General features: G+C 38.2%; 1 pseudogene; it reads left to right on the top strand.

Annotated features, from left to right (window-relative positions):
* Positions 1-401: 401 nt before the first annotated feature.
* Positions 402-500, top strand: LOC132297974 (small nucleolar RNA R71; annotated as a pseudogene).
* The last annotated feature ends 511 nt before the right edge of the window (positions 501-1,011 follow it).

The following is a 1,011-nucleotide window of genomic DNA, read 5'->3' as shown; positions in this document are numbered from 1 at the left end:
CATGGGGACAATTGGAAGTAGAATGCAAGACATTTGAACAAGTCATGTAAGATTCATCAGATGCACGATGATGAATATGAGTAGGGGAGGAAGATACTTGATTCGCCGAATTTTGGTTGATCACAAATTGATCAAACCTTTAAGATAAGGATTTCATCTCAGCGGCTATGTCATTGGAGTTGTCAACTTGATACAAGCCGACATTCTTCCTTCCACCTAGGTTTTTACCATTTTTAGAAGATAAGGACCTATGCATGGAATTTTCACTCATACTTTCATACAATTTCCACACATCATTTTCATGCTTATCAAGATAAGAACCACCCATGGATGCATCAACCATACCCTTGTGATTATCCGATAAACTTTCAAAGAAATATTGGACTAGTTGTCACTTAGGTATGTCATAATGAGGGCACTTTCTAAGCAAATCATTAAACCTTTACCATGCCTCATGAAACATTTCCCCATCCCCTTGGAAAAATTCTTTAATTGAAGTTCTCATGGCATTGGTCTTAGAAACCGGATAGTACTTTTTCAAGAACTCATGTTGCATTTTCGCCCAAGAGGTTATCAAAAAAGGCCTAAGATTGTTGAACCAATATTTTGCCTTGTCTTTAAGGGTGAAAGGAAAAAAGTTTAAGTCTTAAAACTTCTTCCGGCATGTCCGTGTATTTCACGGTAGACAATATTTCAAGAAACTCATCCAGATGTTCATAAGGTTCTTCATTAGGAAGTCTATGATAGTTTGGAAGCATTTGAATAGTTTGTGGTTTAATTTCATAGTGATGTGCTCTAAATGGGGGCAATTGAATGCAAGTGGGTGCATTGTATTCATTAGGCACATAATGGTCTCTTAATGCAATGGGAGGATTCACAATTGGTGGTGCTAAATGAACACCTTGATTAGCTTGAACTATGGGGGGTTGTGGAGCAAATATTGGCCGAGGCATTCCCAATGGAACTTGGCCTTGTTGTTGTGGGTGAATGAATGATCTAGGCATGCCTAAT

Source organism: Cornus florida, unplaced genomic scaffold (genome assembly GCF_030987335.1).
Source record: "Cornus florida cultivar Cherokee Brave unplaced genomic scaffold, ASM3098733v1 CherokeeBrave_3.0.0_Hap2_Chr02, whole genome shotgun sequence".
Taxonomy (NCBI): Eukaryota; Viridiplantae; Streptophyta; class Magnoliopsida; order Cornales; family Cornaceae; genus Cornus; species Cornus florida.
Note: the sequence above shows the minus strand (reverse complement) of the source record. Positions and strands in the feature narration are given on the sequence as shown.